General features: G+C 37.8%; 1 protein-coding gene across 1 annotated transcript in view; it reads right to left on the reverse strand.

Moving 5' to 3' along the window:
* PKHD1 (PKHD1, fibrocystin/polyductin) overlaps window positions 1-19,800 on the reverse strand; it is a 492,125-nt gene that overhangs the window by 215,481 nt on the left and 256,844 nt on the right. The window lies entirely within an intron of this gene.

The following is a 19,800-nucleotide window of genomic DNA, read 5'->3' on the forward strand; positions in this document are numbered from 1 at the left end:
GTGGATAGAGAGCTGGCCTATAGTCAGGAAGACTCATCTTCCTGTGTTTAAATCCATCCTCAAACACTTATTAGCTGTGTGACCTGGACAAGTCATCTAACCCTGTTTGCCTCCGTTTTCTCTTCTGTAAAATGAACTGCAGAAGGAAATGGCAAACCACCCCAGCATCGTCGCCAAGAAAACCTCAAATAGGGTCACAGTCTGAAATGACTAACAACAGTGGCATGGAAGAGAAAAGATAATGTAGTGGGAATATTAATAAAAATAATAGTAGCTCACATTTTTCTAGCACTTTAAGGTTTGAAAAGTACTTTACTCTTGAAGTTTGCATTAGCTTATTCAAAAGAAAACTGGACTTGGCATCAGAAGATTGCAACTCTATAACTAGAAGGGACTTCAGAGACGATGTAGGCCAGCTTCCTTAATTGGCAGTTGAGGAAACTGAGGCCTAGAGATGAAGTGGCTTGTCCAAAATCAAACAGGTAGTAACTATCAGAGGTAGGATTTGAATTCATGTCCTCTGACTTGAGAGTCAGTGCCCCTTTCACTATATCACTCTGTCTTTGGCCTCAAATACTGATCTTGTAACTTATAACCTTTGTGACTTTAGCAAATTTCTTGGTCACTCTGAGCTTTCTTTTTTTCTCATATGAAAAATGATAAGATTACAGTTAGAGGGGCTCCAAGATCTCTCAAAACTCTAGATCTTATGATCCATAAAGACTGGATAAAAATATGTCTAAAAGTTTATGCCAACCCTAAAATTTCACAACAATCCTCCCTACTCCTAAGACTTTGGTGCGTGTAAATTCATATTAAAGTATGTCAAGGTTGTATCCACAAAGCAGAAACTCTTCTGCCTGGTTTTTTATATACTCCATAATCTGTTACCATCCCAAATGTCCAATTACCATTGTCCAAATTCATTTTTAGTGAAGGCAACCTCTTCACTGAATCAAATACACATCAGGATCAATCCTGCCTACTTTCTTTACTTACTTTGAGTCAGGAGCTTCACCAAATGCATAGCACCTGAAATGGGCGTTGAAGGAAATCAAAGGATTATGAGAGATAGAGATAAGGAAGGAATGTATCCCAGGCATGGAGGAAGGCTTGTACAAATGCAAAGAGGAAGGATACAGGATGGTGAGTTCATCTTCCACCTACTTCACAAGTTGCCCTTGTTCTCCCTCTCTCTGACTTCCCTCTCTGAATTTGTACAGCATTTATGTCCATTTCACACAAATTATCAGTTATGGAGTATTTTGTTCTGTTGATGAATGTCTCATCTGGGTTCAGATTCTTATAATCTAGCCACTGCTTACCCATGTTCAGACTCCTTAAGAGTCTGCCCAGTATGACAATGTTCTAATAAACCTTGTCTTTGGCTGAAAGGCTTGGGTCGAATTCTTTTGGGCAGGACCTGCATGTTGTGATATTGGGGTCCCAGTACCCCTGAACACCAAAACCACATAATTTTGGTGGCCCATATGGGGGAAACTGCCTAACTCCAAGTTCTTCTCCAGTCAAGACTGGAAGGTATGTAAGCCTGCTCTCCCTTCCTTTCTTGCTCTGCAGTTGGGGTCACTGTCTAAGCACCAAGGCTCGGAGGTGTTTTTCAGGCAGACAGTTATGAGGCTGTCTCGCACTCAACCTGATGCTCTCTAGCTCTCAGTTGACTGAGTCAGTTGAAGACCACAGTCCTGGGTACACCTTCCACAGCAAAGAGGACAAGGATGGACACCCTATCTGGAAGTGTATCTGTTAATTCCCTCGGCGCTAGGGAATTGGGAAAAACTGCAGTTGCTTTTTAGTTCCCTGAGGCTTACTTATTCCCTTCCCTCTACACCTCTGAATCCTTCTTCATGGAGGTTACAGGGAAAGTTAGACCAGCTAAAAGTATCTTGGCATATTCTGGAGGTTTTGTGATTGATCATTAAGGAGTTTTGAAACCCCTGTACAACCTGGACACTCCCTTCCCTTCAGTCAAGAGAGTATCTGTTAACCCCTCTCATAGGAGAAGAGAGTTTCACCCTTTATCCCTCACCTTTGATTTTGTCCTCCCCCACCTGGGAAATGAAGGAGGGGGGAGGGGCGGCAGCTACAGCATGGGCCTCCCTGGCAATGGCCTTGGGCCCTAGGGCAACCTTTGCCTGGAAGCATCACCCAGGTTCAGCACATCCGGCTCAAGGTAATGAAGCTAGCCTCCAAATTTGGGTAAGCATGCTCTTTTAAATTTGTAGTTTTAACTGTTAATGATGAGATGTTGATTCTCTATGTAAAGTAATTTGGAAGTGCATTTAACAAAACTGAAGTCACCTAATTGGTAATGGGTTTGTTTCAAGTTTCAAATTGGTGAACTTTCTATATCAGTTATGTCAAGCAAATTTTCATAGTTTGGTTACTGCTAAAATAATTTAGCTATTGTTGGTTATTGTTTTAATGTGTAAACTAGCCAAAGAGTTTGTTTGGGTTATGTATGGCATGCTGAGAATTTGCAAGTGTATAGAAATCTCTAATGATTGGCTTTTTACACCAAGACAAATTAAAGTTTGAGATGTAAATCCTAGAAAAGTTTTTTCCTAAGCTGTGATTAGTAAAACTTGCTGTTTGAGGTAAAAGCTCATAGGATTTTATTTTGAGTTGTCTGATGCATCATAATCCATAAATAATCAATAATCCGCCATCTGAGAGATGCCACAAGCTACTCAGAGAAGGTGATACTGGTGGAAAGCCAGCATTGGGAAAAGCTGAGAGGACAATTTTAGCCTCAGTCTAAGATGGGATCCTCCTGGCTCAGTTTCCCCATTATGTTCCTTTAAAGGGAATATTACCCATCTGGCTATTCCTGAGTCTGGCTATGAGGTGTATTTGATAATTGCATGGTTGGAAAACTGAGTTTTCCAAACAGAGCTAAGGATATTTTATCCTGTCATTTGGGCCCTGAAGTCTTTTCTGTCAGATTTGTATCTTCCAGACTACAGGCTGTTCACCTACAGTTGGTAGCAAACAGCAGGTCCCAGTCAATGTCTATTGTTCCCTGAATTCAGCTTGTGCTCAGCTCCAATCAAGCTCCTCTTTGGGACCCCCTCGAAGCAGGGACAGCTCTACACCCCTTGCCAGCAGAAAGCAGTTTCAGAAGATGAGACCTTTGCCCCTTACACCAAAAGAATTTGGGTCCCATTTGTTTGAGGGGGGAATGATGGAGTTGGAATCTGGGCCCCAGAAAGGAAAAACCCTGGACTTTCCCATATGGCCAAATCTCTGGCATTTGCCTGAGGCTATAATCCCATCAACTGGCCTTTCATTGTGGCTACACCCAATCTCCCCTCCATTGTTTTACCTCCCTATGGCCCCCAGATATTTCCCACCCTTAATCCTAGCTAGGTTCCATTCTCCCTTGGGCACGAGGTCCAGGTCCCAGTTCACCCCAGCTTATTGGCCACTCCTAGGTCCCCCCCACAGGCTTTCTGTATATAAGGTCCACCTTGTCTCCATTAAAATGCTCAGATTCTTATAATCTAGCCTCCACTTACCCATGTTCAGACTCCTTAAGAGTCTGCCCAATATGACAATGTTCTAATAAACCTTGTCTTTGGTTGAAAGAAGGCTTGGGTCGAATTCTCTCGGGCAGGAACTGCGTATTCTGATTTTGGGGTTCCAGTACACCTGAACCCCTAAAATGCATCAGAAGTATCAGGAAGATTGTAACCCGGAAGAGCAGGGACCAATCTCGGCTCTGAAGGGAGGGACAAAAAGGAACTAACTGCACAAAAGGCTTGCTCTGGCTTCTGTTGGGGTGTGTGTGTGTGTGTCCTTTTGGGGTACCACATACACCTGCTTCTTACAAGAACCATAAATAAATACTTCCTTCACTCAAAAAAAATGAATGTCTCATCTGCCAACCCCCCTATAAATTTACCACTCACAGGTCCATGGATGATATGCTTTACAAAGCCCTAGTACTGCCTCCATTTATGACCTTTTCAAAAAGCACACTGGACCTTCTGAAACATGTCCTAAGTCCCTGCAGAAGTTAGTGGACTCACCTTTGGAATTCCCATCCTGGGGCCAATCTGTATTCATTGAGGGAGGGAGTGCAAACTCGTCTAACTCACCATATTTAGCCAGACCTAGACTACACAATGCTTCACTTCCCATTCTCTCAAGCTTGTGTCCCCAGCATTACTTCCCTCTAGCTCTGAACACAACAAACAAACAAATCTAGCATTATTTCTGGAAAGGGTATGTCAATTGACTGACCTTTATAGCAACTCACCTTCCCTATAACTCCACAAACCATGTTCACCTTCCCTGGGCATCACTCTTTATATGTACTGTCTCCAATATTAGAATATAAAGCTTCTTGGAAGCAATACCTGTTGTTGCTGTCATTGTTATTGTTGTTGTTTGTCCTTCTTTCTTGAAGAGGACCATGACATCAGGAAGGTAATGCCATGACTTGCAAGAGAGTTGGATTTAAATGAGGGAGAGCTGTGCAAATTTACCAACCTTACTCTCCTCCAGAGCCATCTGGGTCCAGTGGCAAGATATAGATCAGGATGGATGGAGATGGCCCTGGATGTAGTGGGAGGCCTTGGGCTTTTTAAGTTAAGGTTTTTCTCATGTCTCAGTTTGACTGAGGCAAAGCCCATTCAGTGATTAAGCCAAGGTAGAAAATGAGACCATGAATGGCCTCTTTTACCTAGTCCAAATAATAATAATAATAATAATAATAATAATAATAATAATAATAATAAATCTGGGAGGGGAAGACTATTGGGGTTTCTGGCCAAAAAAGAAACAATTGCTATTTACACTCACTCAGAGTCATCTATGCCCAAACAATGACCAAGTGAGGCTTGGGCTGGGACCTATTGTGGGCCAATCAATGAGAGCCAGAGTGATATGGGTTTAAGGCATGGTCCTTAAGAAAAAAATCTATCTGGTAAACCCCAAGATATCTTGCAAGGTTTCAGCAATCAAATTTATATCCCTTTGGGGAAAGCACCTGCAGGTAAAGGTATGATAGCCTATGTTGACAGAGGGAAAGAAGGGAGGGGGAAGGAAGGAAGGAAGGAAGGAAGGAAGGAAGGAAGGAAGGAAGGAAGGAAGGAAGGAAGGAAGGAAGGAAGAAAGGAGTTGTGTTGCTCAACTGGAACTGGCCAGTGGGGCAGCCACTAGTACTCACAGGTAGTTTGTCCATCATTCTCGAAGAGAACCGTGACATCAGGAAAGTGATGCCATAACTTTCAAGTGAATTGGATTTAAGTGAGGGAGGGCTGTGCAAAGTCACTAGCCTCACTCTCTCCTCTGGAGCCATCTGTCACAAAATGTTTGTATCACCAGTATTTAGCCTCATGTCTCCCACATAGTAAGCATTTAATAAGTGTTTTTTCATTAATTCATTTATTCATCTATCCATCCATCCATTCATTCATTAACCTGTTCAAAACTTAACATGCTGCTGAACATAAATGCTCAATAAATGTGATTTGTTGAAGAGGAGATATTTATAATTATTTGATTAATTTAATCATCATGACAGTGGCTAAACAGCCAGTTTTGAAGGCAGGAAGGCTTGGGTTCATGTCATACCTCTGAAATTTACTGGCTGTGTGAACCTGGGCAAAAGGTATAAACTTTGAGTGCCCTACACAACTCTCTAAGACTATAAATGGCAGAGAAAGTCCCACCCTGCATTGGTAAAGGGAGTTTCCTTGCCTGAAAGTTCCCTATACCAGTGAGATTTTTGTTCTAGTTCCTATCCTTGTCTTAATTTGATCCACACAGCCAAACAAAATAATTCCATCCCCAAAATATATTTCTTGACTTCAATGGTCAGATTAGATTACATGTAGCATTTTCTATTCCACAGGTGGTAAGTTTATCCACTTCTCAGTAGATTGCTGTAATCTATCACTGAAGAGAAGGGGTCATTTGCATGACTGATTTACAATGAACAAAATACACTTACAATGTACATACCTTTACACTGACTACAAGGAGAGTAGCTTATCAACATGACTATTTCTTGATGGCCTCAGGTCTCAGTTTACTAAAGTAACCAGTCACAAAATAGGACCACCCAACAGTGTATTAGATAATCTGAAATTCAAGAAACATCTGACTCTCAGATGCCTGAATTCCCACATTGGTCCACCTTGTTTCCTATACTCAATTCCATATTTTTCTCAATGACTCACAAAAATTGATCCATTTCATATTTTATCTCTGCTCTTCACAACAAGTTTCCTAGAAATGAGTGATATTGGAAGTAATGCCATATAAAGCACATGTTCATTCCCAAACCATTCTCTTCATGGTGCTTTTCCATCCTCCTTTGCAATAGATCATAATTTACCTTTTGCCCACAGCAAGTTACTGTCCTCCCTTGTGCATTAAAAAAAGTAATAATACTCAAATCGCTAAGTACAGAGGTTGCCCACAATAAATCATTTTCAAATTATTTTTAACTTTCTTTTTCATTTACTTCTGGGTGGGGAGGGAGAAGAACGGTGGCTGGACCATAATGGATGCCCTATGCTTAAAAGGTCTCTGGATTTCATTGCATGGATTATTGGTATGGCTTCTGAAGTTGACTTGAACAATAATTTAATATTTTTTTAACACTACAAGTTTCCTAATTTCAGGGCAGGTGCAAATTAACTCATAAATCATGTAAGTAAAAATAATTTAGTTCCATTTTTGTGGATTTTTTTAACCTTTGGGCATAGTGGAAAAAAATAAATACTTTGCATTATATGCATATATGGACATCCCACCTTTAAATATCTGCCCAACTTTAAACATTTTTTTAATTCAAGAGAGCTATAAGCTCTCCATCACTACTGCCACTCTCCCCTGACCCTGAAATTTTCTAATGTGCTGAACCGTTCAGTGAATCAAGAAACACAAATTTATTCTTAATACTCACCTAGCACTGTGCTAGAGCCACAACACTAAATTGTGGAATATGTTATGTTCAACAAAAGCCATAGAGTGTACTCTTCAGTATCTCTTCAAATGGGCGGGTGGCAGAGACCACTGAAAATCACAAATTATCCTTTAACTTCATTTTAGCTATTAATTTCAACCTCTTCCCTTTCCAAGTTGACCAGAGCTTTTAGGAAAAAATATAATTATCTCAGTGATCTCATCCACTATCACCCATAAGCAAATCACTTTGAAATCTCTATCTCCAGCACTGACATCTTCTTGGCTCTAATCCTATGTTTTGTACTTTACTGGATATCACTACCTAACTATCTCACTTTCACCTCAAATTCAACCTGTTGAAAAATGAACTCATGATCTTTGTGAGCAGACTAAACTCCCCTCCCACTTAGTTATTTCTTCCCCTCTTCCAACCTAGAAACCCTAGAGTCATTTCTGTAATTTTCCTCTTTCATCTTCTCTAATGTGCCCCAACATTTCTTTCTTCAAAGAGTCTCCTAAGATTCACACCTACCCTTCCATTCTCACTATCACTCTTCTAGTTCAGTCTCTGAAGACTTCATAAAAGAGATGTCCCTGCTTACTTTCTGTTACTCTTGGAATCCATTCTACATAATGCTGTCCAGGCTAATCTTCTTAAAACACAGCTTCTATCAGAAAATACCTTTACTCAATAAGGTTCCTTGCTTCAAGTTTAAATTTGTCTGACTGATATTCAAAGTTTGCCACATCATTCATATTTTGCCATATCATACCATGTATGCCTAATTGTCTAGGCCCATATCCCAACCTCCCAATCAATACTTGTGTATACTCTCCAGTATGTATATTTTGCCCTCATAAGACCAGCCTCTTTCCTTTTATATCCTCTTTTATAACATACTTATTCTCACTTCTGTATTATTGCTTATAATGTCCCTGCCCTGTTGATACCCTGGCCGTCTCTTCTCCAAACTCAAAAGTTCTAACTTCTTACCCAATCTCCAGAGTTCAGTCCTTTTTCTCTTCTTTCATTCAATTTTCACTAGCTACTCTAGGGCACAATGATCTTTTCCATTTATGCATTCCTATTTTACTTGTGGTCTGAACTGCAGAATCTAACACAATCCTTCTATAGTTGTTTCACATGTATACATGTCTTGTCTCTTTTACTCATCTGAAAGTTCTTTGAGAACAAAGTCTCTAATTGTACTTCTTAACTTAATAAAGTGCTTTATAAATATTCTCATTTAATCCTCATAACATCTTTGGGAAGTGTTATTATTATTCCCATTTTATATTGTTGTTTTATGTTGTTGGGTCATTTTTCAGTTGTGTCCAACTCTTCATGACCCCATTTGGGATTTCCTTGGCAAAGATATTGGAGTGATTTGACATTTTTTTTTTCTAGTTTATTTTATAACTGAAGAATTTAGGCAAACAGGGTTAAGTGACTTGCCAAGGGTGACATAGCCAATAAGTGTCTGAGGCCAGATTTGAATTCAGGAAGATGAGTCTCCCTGACTTCAGGTCTGGTATTCTATCCACTGTGCCACCCAACTGCCCCTGCCATTTGATAGATAATATTAATAATAATAGCACTTATATAGAATCTACTATGTGCCACTTTACAAATATTCTCTCATTTAATTATTTAAGATGAGGAAACTGAAGCTGACAGAAGTGACTTGCCCTGGGTCACACAGTAAGTATCTGAGGTCGGATCTGAAGTCAGGTCTTCCTGACTCAAGTTAAGAGCTCTATCCACTGTGCCACCTAGCAACTAACAATAGAAATTCTTGATCCACTTGGTTGTTTTCATGTGGAGATAGTTGGGCCAGACTTAAGTGATTTCAGATCTCTTCCAGGAGGGTCTGTAGTATTTCACTGCCTGAAGAAATCACGTGTGAAGGACCTCACCATCGATAGTAATTTCTCTTCAACCTGGAGTAATCTCCCATATGACTATGGTGAATAACTTTTACAAGTATATCCACCTGGGGATCCTGAATACAGTTATTTCTGTTGTTATAACATTCAAGTAATCTTGCATAACATCTTATTGCAAATATACTTTAATGATCCCAAACTTCTCCCAGAAACAAAATAACTTTTTTTATATATAACAATATTTCATTGGTGCTGTTATTGGGCTGCTGGTCATGGAATTATAGTCACAGAATTATAAACTCTTTGCTCTTCAAAGAATTATAAATTACTCAGAGAACAATGGGAAAATGTACATTGGGCTTCAATATATAACAAACAGGAAACGATGAAGAAATGGACTAAAGGATGACAACAAAGAGATGTATGACAAAAATTTTGGTTGTTCACAGGACAAAAGCAAAGGATAATTGGTTGATAATAAATTCTATGAAAGTGAGAAAACTCCAGCTCATTAGATGGACACTGTATGGTAAACTTAATAGAATATTTGGATTCCAAGTCTCACAACTTGGGTTCATGGGTTGCAATCTGCTTTATGAGACAGGTCATCCACTTCAATGAGGGTATAGAACCACATGAGATTTTATCAAAGAAATTTCATAAGCCATGTAAACTTTACTCAGTATTACTCCAGTGCTACCCTATGTGGATTTCCTTTGATGGAGAGTATAATCCTCAAAATTTCAATTACAAAATAATCTATGTTTCAATCTATGCAGCTCTTTAAAAGTATAGGCATTGCTATCCTGGGAGACTCACTTCCTCTCTGAGCCATGAGACAATAAAACACATGAAAAAACTATTTAAAACACTCAAATGTTTTTGAATATTCTTTAAAGGAAGAAAGCTGTGTTCCTAATAAGCAATTTAATACACTGAGTAACTACTTTAAGTTTTCCAAGTTGGCCTGTGAGTCAGCAAATTGTTCATTAACTCTTTCTAATGACTTCTGGTCATAATTGTATTTCCTACAAATTATTATTCAAGCATATCAGTGTCATCCATTCATAATTGCCCATGCCCCAAGAACCGATTCTACTGATTGGGAGTAAGGAGAAAGAAAGCAGCATTGTACAGCAACAACTTTTTAAATTGCTTCAACATTTTCTGAACAGAGTGGGCATCAGCCCACATTCAACCTTCAAACTCAATCCACCCCTAACCTCAACCAATCTGATTTAAAATCATGCAATGCCAATAACCCCTGATGAAGAGGAATAACTGTTGTGGTCTTCAAATCAGTCTGGTGAAAACAAAAATAACAATAATATATGGATGAACATTGTAAAAGTATTTGTCACAAGAGAAGACTGGGAAAACACAAGGGGCCTAGAAATTATTGTTTTTCTATCATATATACTTAATCAGCTTCCTATTTTCCACAACTAAATGATTCAGTGGATAAAACCCTGGACCTGTAGTCAGGAAGACCCAAGTTTAAATATGACTTAGACATTTACTAGCTGTGTAACTCTGGGCAAGTCAGTTTACCTCTATCTGCCTCAGTTTCCTCATTTGCAAATGAGGACATAATAATCGTCCCCATTTCCAAGGGCTATGAGAATAAAATTAGATAATACATGTTAAATCTTAAAATGCTATATAAATATTATTATTATGTATGGATTTGATCTCACCAATATCCATAAAAGGAGCAATTTTTTAAATCATATGTACCTGTGTATGAGCTATTAAAGGGTTGGGGTTGGGAAGGTATTTAGTGTGGTGAACAGGTAACTTTGATAGTATAATTTGTTTTGGCTATTTCCATAGTCAATAACTTGAGGTATCAGGGAAGTCATTTGATGATAGTGACCTTTAGGTAAAAGAAAGATACCAAGAGACAGTGTAGCACCATAGAGAGACCACGTAGACCTGAATTCCAGCCTAGCCAATAACTCTGTGTCCTTGGATAAGTCATGTAACCTCTAGAGGTTTCCACATCTATAAAATGGATATAATTCTAACTGTCCCCATTAAGTTCATAGGGCTGTTGTAAGCAAGGAAGAAGGGAAAAGAGATTCAAAAAAATCATTACAAATGGTAAAATGCTATATAAATATAAATGTTACAATCATCTCCATTAAATTGGAAAGTTAAAACATGGAGACATTAATCAACAAGCATTTTTTAAATACTTACTATGTGTCAGGCACTGTGCTAAGCACTGAGGATACAAAGAGGCAAAACTAATCCTTGTTCTCAAAGAGGTTTTAATGGGAGAAAAAGCATAAATAAATCAAAACATATTAGATAAATGCAGGGTGGGTGGAAATTATCCTTAAAAGGGATGAAACTATTACCTTAGGGGACTAGGAAAGACCTCTTGGAAGACGTGGTCCTTCAGCTGAGTCTTAAAGGGATCCAGAGATTCTAAATGACAGGAGTCGGGAGATAGAGCATTCCAGGGATGGGGAACCAAAAGACACAGAAATGGAACATGGAGTATTCTGTGTACAGAAAAGCAGGCAGACCAATGCAATTGAAAAATAGAGAAAGTGGAGGAGAATAGAATTTGAGAATATTGAAAAGGAAGAAAAGGGCAGGTTCTGGAGAGCTTTAAATGTCAAACAAAAGAATAAACAAATAAACTAGGGAATGAATGAACAAATTACAGTATAGAAATACGGTATAGAAATGTAACTATTGTGCTGATCTCTTATACTCTTATGAGTATAATGACCAGTCTACCTCCAGGTAGAAGGGTTTAGAATGAAGAATGTTGAATAAGACTTTTCTTTTCTTTTTTTTTCTTTTTTAGGATATGGTCAACATGTAAATTTGTTTTGATTGACTATACATGTTTGTAATGGGTTTTATTTTCTTGTGTTCTCAAATGGTGAGAGGAAGTTGGGAAGATATATTTTAGCTTATTAAAACAAATAAACTGTTTTTAAAATAGAATAAATCAGAATTACCTTTAACATGAACTTGTCTTTCTGGAACCCCTTCCTCATATCAAATGGAAAGATCACGTGAGGCTTGATCAATATTCATTTTATCATTGTTAATAGGGAAAGGAACCAAACCTGTGATTTTATTGGTAAAGGAAACTCCCAAGAGTTTCAATGCTTAGAGCATTGAGAAGTTGACTTGTTCAAGGTCACAAAGTATATATACATATATGTGTGTGTATGTGTATGTGTATGTGTGTATATATGTATATACACATATATACATATATGCACACGTGTATAGATATTCGCTCATGTGTATACATATTCCTGTATACACACATACATATACATATGTGTATGTACATGCATATATACATATTGTGTATTTATACAGAGGTAGGAAGCTACCTGTGGACTGTAATATACATATTTGTGCATGTGCATCAATAAAGCTTAATAAAACATTATTCATTGATTAACTCAGCTTTCAGCAAAGAGGTGCAGTTGATATCAATCTTGCTTAATGAGCAAAGAGGTCTTTCATAGTTTCCTAAAGATTGATAAAGAGAACAGAAAAAGGATTTGCTCATTAAGCACACTGACAGGAGGGTCACTTACATATTTGAAGTCTTTAGTAACTACTATTCATTGCTACCCATGAAAAGCATTACCATAGGGATACCAACTTTGAACATTTCTATTTATTCTCAACAAGATTAAGTACTAACTATTCCCCCTTGGCCAATGCTGACATTACCTGGGATTTGAGTTTTAGCCAGATTATCCATAGGCATATTTTTTCTGCAGCAATATTCCATTCTCAGCACTGCTGGCAGCCACAATAAGAGAGACTAAGTGTCCTCTTGTCCTAAAGACACATGACTGCTGGAAGCCCAAAGTACAACAAAATCAGTTTGTCCAAAAGGGCTCTGTTCACATGGATGTGTATTCCTAAATTGGTAATTTATAACTCAGAGAAATAAGCTGAAGCCCAAACTTCTTAGTGTGTAAATTTTTGGAGGACAAGGGTACCATCTTGCATTTTCTTTTAATGTATATTACATTGTACTACATACATACGTATACTTTCTAGACAATAATTATGATGTTTGCTTAATGAAAGTATTTTACTTCTGAAGATCTGAATGTGACATTGGGAACAACTAAAGCATGAACATAAAATGACCTGATAGACCAAAGAGAGCGTAGGGCATTTTAAATTTATCATTTCCCTGTACCACTGACAGCCACTAGCTATGACACCTACTACCTGGATGGGAGCAAAACCCTGGCAAAGTGAAGCTTGTGTGTGCTTGGTGTTATCTGCATGCAGCTGTGAGCCTTTTGCATCATTGCCAGTTAATCTCTGGTGCTATCAAGTGAAACAGGGAATGTGTGCCTGCAGGAAGGAGAATGAAGGCTGGAGCAATCATTTAAATGCTCAGATCAGCTGGCTGCATCCACAACTGATCAGGGTAAATTTCCAGCACCCCTGATGAAAGGGAATTAGGCACAGAACTCTGCTGTCGCTGAGAATTGGAATCCTCGTTTCCCTTGGCATTGGGGCTTGGGCCAAGGCTAAGAAAACTCATTTGGACATAGTAACAATTCATGCTTTCTTTCAAAGGCCTTCGTCCAAAATCCCGTGAGCCTGTTCTAGAGATACAGAAAGTAAAATTAACTGGCTTTCCCTCCTCTCCTTCCCCTACCCCCTCACCCAATCAGGCTCTGTTTTCACCCGTTCACTACAAAACAGGTTGCCAGAAAGAATCAAAGTAGAAAGGTCAAAATACCCAGGAAATAGTCTTATCAGGATGCAACTAGAACCATATGGAACATCTGTTCCTGGTTCCTATGAGAACTTCAGGCCACATCGATAGACCTGGAAGATTATCCACATTTTGGAAATATAGTGCTCATACAAAGAAGACCTCAACTTTTTGTACTGAAAAATCACTTCACGTAATTACTATCACAATAAATTTCATTGAATGTTTGACTAGATACATACGCATTACTAGAGGTATGACTGTGTATGCTTTATTCATGTAGGTTCAAATTGGCATAAGGAAATATGTTTTCAAATTTTATTATGGTCCTTGTTTTGGTTCTGGCCCGTAACTACCTAGGGAACTCTCAAAAGGCAGTAAGTATTACGGAGACCACTTTTAGAAGCATGCTTTTAGAAGTACAGAGTTGAATACTGAGATACAATTTCTGCTCTGGTTTTTACTCTCTGAATTAAATACAGGCATTTTTCCAAGTCTACTGTTTTATCTTCTGCTTTGGCAGCATCCTTGAGGTGAAAGGATGGATGGATGGATGGATGGTTGGTTGGATGGATCGATGCATTTATTAAGCACTTATTATGTGCCACTGTGTTGTGTGCCGGCAATACAAATTCATAAGTAAAACAGTTCCTGAGATTTGGTGGCTATAGGCTAGAGGAGTATAAGAAAGTAATTTAGTCCCTTAATGCCTTAGCTTCATAGACTCCTGACACATCCTTATGGATATCTGGGCAGTCTTTTTTTTTTTTTTAATTAGCCTTATTTTGAGTACTGCGACCCATCTCACAGTTACTGAATGTATGAATTCCTTACTCTAGAAGCAAAGCAGAAATAATGTCAAGTCGATATTATTATTGCTTTTGTTGATTTGTTGTCATCATGTATTGTACATCTTAACTAAAAGTACAAGCTCCATTTGAGGAGACTTCCTAAACAGAAGAAACTTCGGTATTCATTGTGGTTGCTTCCAGTTCTTTTTGGTTGCATGCTAGGAATTCATGGTTTTCTTTGACCAGGCTACTTGTAGCATCACGAACCTGAATATCCAAATGGTAAGTTATTTTTCTTCTAACTTCTGAAATAGCTGTTGCACTTTTCTACCCCACCTCCACCACTCTAAGACAACAGCAGTTTCTGTCAAAGTCATTCTTAGGATATTTTGGAATATCCAAGCTAAGCAGACTGCCTTACCTAAAATAGGTGTTACTGTTCCATGTCACTGACTGTATGTTATCTTTAGGTTAATTATGAAAATCACCCCTCATGAATTTTTAACTCCAGTGCTTAAGTCTAAGATCACTGAGAATCTTGAATATGTAGCAAGGCCCAGTTTCACAAACAACCAATCATAGGTTAAATCATGCTAATGAGCCTTCAGAAAAAAAACCGTCCAAGGCCTGAGGCACAAGGTCAATCAGCACTGACCAATTAGCATTCAAATTTTCAAGAACACTTGAAAAGTTAAGTCCTTGTTTATCATTAACAGAAATTTTTCTCTATTATCTATATCTATATCTATATCTACATATATATGTCTATACATACATATACGAGGCTGGCTAGATCCTACTTAAGTATAATATGTATGTACGTATGTATGTATGTATACATGCATGCATGCATGTATAGCTATTATTCATAAAAAGGACCCAAAATTCATCCCGTAACCTACCAGGGGTGGGGAACCTGTAGCCTCGAGGCCACATGTGGCCCTTTAGGTCCTCAAGTGCAGCCCTTTGACTGAATTCAAACTTCACAAAACAAATCCTTTTATTTATATACTGGTACTTCAATCTGTATAAAGAAGGCTGATACAGAACCAGAAAAACTCTTACAGCCTAAAGTAACATGTCCTTCATCTAGGTGTACCAACGGCAATCATAGAAACTTCCTCACTCCCAGCAGTGCAGATCAGAGCTCTGGCTACAATTCCTATCTTTACTAATATGTATCTTTCAAGAAATCTCATCAGTATTTATGAGCATTGGGCAACTAGGGGGCAAAATGGATGAAGTGCTGGTCCTAGAGTCAGGAAGGCTCCTCTTCCTAAGTTCAAATCTAGTCTCAGACATTTAGTAGATATGAGACCCTGGGCAAGTCACTTAACCCTGTTTGCCTCAGTTTCCTCATCTGTAAAATGAGCTGAAGAGGGAAATGGCAAACCACTTCAGTATCTTTGCAAAGAAAACTCCAAATAGGATCCTGAAAAGTCAGCCAAAACTGAAAAACAAGTGAACAACAACAATATATGAGAGTTGCATGTTGGGTTTTGCTCTCTCCCTTTAGTGGCTATGTGATACTATAGCCACTCTTCTGGAGAGCATTAACTGCTAAAAGTTGAGGGCAGAGAAATAAAGCCTAATCACGTCTGCAACCCTTGAGATTGTCCCCATGGAACTTGAGCAAAGGGATCTTCAAAGGTAGTCTAATTAGCCACTACACACACACACACACACACACACACAATCAAATGCAGACATGGCTGTGCATAAGTGATTACCAAAGAGAAAGTTGTGGATCTTGTATTTTATAATATCCAAAGAGAATAAATATGAATGGAACCAAAAACTTAGACTTGGCCTAAAAAGCAAAAAAGATAACATATATGGAAGAGAAGTTTGAGAGGGGGAAGCAACAATTTAAGATAAGATAGAAATATCCAGGAAATTAGGTACAAGGAGGATATTTAAAAGTAAGAGGTAAGAGAAAGAAACTTCAATAGAAGAAAGGAAAAGACCATTAGCAGACAATGAGGGAAATGTTACCAAACAGAAACAGAAAAGGAAAACCTCAGTACAATATAGTATGGTTGCTCTTTTCTACCGATTTGCCTCATTTTTGCAAAAGGTATATTCCTAAAATCCCATAGAGCCAACTGAACTTTCACAATTGAGTCACATTTTTAAAATAGTGGGAAATTTGCTATGTAAAGGAAAGCTATAGTAAATCTTTTTACAAAGTGAAGAGTCAATCTCTCATTTGTTGTTTATCCTTTCTCATGACCAGGAGGGTTGCCATATCCCTTCTGACCCTCTGAGTCCAATGACCTTGCCTAAGGCACCACCCCTTTGCTGCCGTATCTCATCATTTCTGCTTGCACATTTCCTGCCTCACTCCCCACTGGCTGCCAAAATCCTTCCATGCTGAACAGGAGAGGAGAGCCAAGTGCAAAGTGGACCTATATATCTTTTGTGTGAATCTAGTTTTCAATCTTTTTCCCTAAGATATCCAGCAATAACTATATTCTGATTTTCACATGAATTAATAATTTGTATATGAGAAAACATCAGACATCACTTCATCGATGCCTTATCAAAAGCAAAGCCATTCTTCTGATTAACTATGGTGAGGGTATTTTTTTTTCAGAAACAAGTGATAGCAGGTGGTCTACAAGGACTTTCCCTCTGGCAAAGGGGCAGGAGAACGATAAAGTTTGAAAAATCACTGGTTTAAAGGTTGAAGTAAAATATGACTACCTTGCAGTAATTCGGGGGTAGTTCAATCTAAATTAGTGAAAAGTCTAGATTGTATGTCATTATAAATGTAGTGTAAATCATTTCAAATATATGTATGAATTGCAAATACAAACAAAATATTTCTAAGTAGAGTTCCTGATAAATTTATTTTAATGGACATTCAAGACTATTTTGTGATTAGTGACATTAATTTCCATACTAAGAATTAACCTGTTAAAGTTTCAAAAATAACTTCATATAATTTAGGTTTAAACAACCTATTTGATATACTATTTATACACAAAATTGCTTATCAAGTACTTCAAAATAAAAATAATATATAAGAGCTCTTACTTGATATATCTGTATATTTTATTTTTATTATAAAGTAATTGATCAGCAACTGAATATGTAAATAATATTTCAAGTATATTATTTAAACCTAACTTACAGCAAATGCTTTTTAAAATGTATATTATACATTGTTCCAAAAGTCTTAGTACAATTTTAAGCTATTAAAGCTATAAGTATATATGCGTGTACAGGTAAAATGTTTTCAATGTGTTTTCCACAAAACAACCCAGTAAGGTAGATATTGAATGTTAATTGTTCTGGACGTCACAGCGAGTTAAGTATCAAAACTGGCACCCAAGCTCCCATCTTCCAGTGAAAGCTCTTGCTATCATACCATGATACCTCTCATACCTAATGCAAAGGTAAATTTTGTCTCAGTTTGGATCTAATGATAACAAACTCTAAATTATTAACATCCAAGTATAATGTTTTCCCATGATGCTTAGAATAGTTTGAATGCCTTCAGGATTTTGAGTTTATTTTTTTAACAATATCATCAGACAAAATAAAGAAAAAAAAGAAGGAATTTGTACACTTTTTTTTGAGGTGAAGGGGAAAAGTGACAACTAAATTCTAGGAGAGAGTTCTTAATCAAGTAAAATTAGGCTTAGAAAGAACAGGAATTTTGAAAGTCTAGAATAGCATTGGATGGATGTTCAGTTAGAAATATATAAATATTTATACATATTTCTATATATGTATACATATATAAAACATAAATTTGACTATGCCCTTAGTTCTCTATTTTAAAATACATATATATATATGTAAACTATACTCTTAGATCTTTATTTTAATATCATACCTTTGTGTATTCAATTCCAGCCTCCTAGTAGCTAACGGCACAAGAAATTTCAGTCTCCCAAACTGAATACATACTGTAGTAAATAATAAGTTGCGAATTTATGCCTCCAGGTTTCAATAACCTTGGGAAGAGTGGATGAACACAACTTATGAATTTGAAACATCCCAGAAAGCCTGTCATGGAGGGACGGTAGCTACAGCCCTAAGCTGGGAGGTTAGGGAGAAGAGGTCCTCCCCAAGGCCTACAGCTCTGTTATGGTTCATCTGAAGGGCCTCAGGATCAGAACATGAAGGAAGGATCATGGTCTTGAAGAAATGGGTAGATATGCAATAGGAACCGGAGGAGATATTCTGAAGGGAGAAGAACAGAAATTGGTAATTATTTTCTTGGTTTAGAAAGCACATCATGGATCTGTGAAGGTGATGCCTAGTGAGGGGAGAGGAGAGACCTGAAATTAAAATAAGAGGCTCTAGGGAATATAGTCCTAGGTCAAACAGGGGAGACTCACAAAGAATATCCTGGAAAGAGAACAGTTTAGGAAAAGTAAGAGCTGTCTTTGCAGGATTCATTGAATACCTCACAAACATTCCCCATATTATAGAAATAAGGGCTGCATTTACCATGCTAAAATATATATGATGTGCAAACGTTTTCTTATGACTGTTATCCCTTCCACATTGCAGGGGTTAGGGACAAGGCACCCCCACGGTTTGGGAAATTCAACATAAAACTTTTTGGCCCTCCCTTTGTACCAGAGAAGAAGTTTGAATTTTTTTTTCTTTTTCTTCTAAGGGGTGTTTATAGTACTTTATTGTAAAACTTGGGTTGATATTATATAATACTATACATATATTTTATGCATTTCTGAGTTTCTAAACCTTTTCTATGTCATCTCCTGGTCTTTATATGTCATCTGCAGCTTCTGCAAAATTCTCCAAAATTCCCATTTAATTTCTTACGCCAACCCACAATATATCAAAACCACAATGGGAAAAGTCACAATGTGGAAGGGGTAACTGAATATATTACTAGGGAGAGGATCTAGACCTATTGTTTCATTGATATAGGAAACTCCCAGAAGAGGAAACCCCCTCTATCAAAAAAGATTCAATTCCTTCTCTGCAACCGATAATCTAAAAGAATTGTCTGGAACAAGGTGTAAAGTATGGGGTCCATGGATATGGTGGCAATTTGCAACATTCACTCTTGAATGTCTCCCAACCAGATGAAAATGTAATAAAAACATTTAATAAGGTAAATAAAAATGCAGTAAAACATAGCATTAGATTTTAAAACTAAGTCAATATGTGGCCTTCAGGAATCTTTATATATGGATTAGTGGTACCCTTTTCTATTTTTGTTTGACATCACTGATCTAAAGCACTGATAAATTCAGTGACTTGCACAAAGTCATACAGTTGGTATGCATCAATGGAAGAACTTGAACTTGGGTCTTCTTGGCTCTGAGGCCAGTTCTCTTTCCACTTCACCGAGATGTCTCTCTTTTTACCATATGTTATTAATAATAAGAAAAGCTGACACCAATATATCTCTTCCTAGCCATTATTTCATCTATTGCAACCTGGTAAGACCATTGGAGGCAGGATTTGAAT

Source organism: Vombatus ursinus, unplaced genomic scaffold (assembly GCF_900497805.2).
Source record: "Vombatus ursinus unplaced genomic scaffold, bare-nosed wombat genome assembly UNPS02004698.1, whole genome shotgun sequence".
Lineage (NCBI taxonomy): Eukaryota > Metazoa > Chordata > Mammalia > Diprotodontia > Vombatidae > Vombatus > Vombatus ursinus.